Source organism: Penaeus monodon, chromosome 19 (genome assembly GCF_015228065.2).
Source record: "Penaeus monodon isolate SGIC_2016 chromosome 19, NSTDA_Pmon_1, whole genome shotgun sequence".
In the NCBI taxonomy this organism is placed as follows: domain Eukaryota; kingdom Metazoa; phylum Arthropoda; class Malacostraca; order Decapoda; family Penaeidae; genus Penaeus; species Penaeus monodon.
This window is the reverse complement of record NC_051404.1, coordinates 44138241-44138441: the sequence shown is the minus strand read 5'-3', so window position 1 is coordinate 44138441 and position 201 is coordinate 44138241. Positions and strand designations below refer to the sequence as shown.

The following is a 201-nucleotide window of genomic DNA, read 5'->3' as shown; positions in this document are numbered from 1 at the left end:
GTGATTAAAATACAAAGAGATAAAAAGGCGTATATTGCCAATGTATGTAATTTAATTGATAATGATATGACTAAATGTTAAACTAATTAATGATTGTGATATTGATGCCATTATGATAACCAAAGAAACAATAGATTTGAAAGTAATTCTAGTAATTCTAACAAGATATATGTTAATAATTAACATTATAATGGTAAAATA

The 201-nt window shown here is 21.9% G+C and overlaps 1 protein-coding gene across 1 annotated transcript in view; it reads left to right on the top strand.

The window, feature by feature from the left end:
* Positions 1 to 201, top strand: part of LOC119585415 (myosin light chain kinase, smooth muscle-like) — a 13868-nt gene that overhangs the window by 4162 nt on the left and 9505 nt on the right. The window lies entirely within an intron of this gene.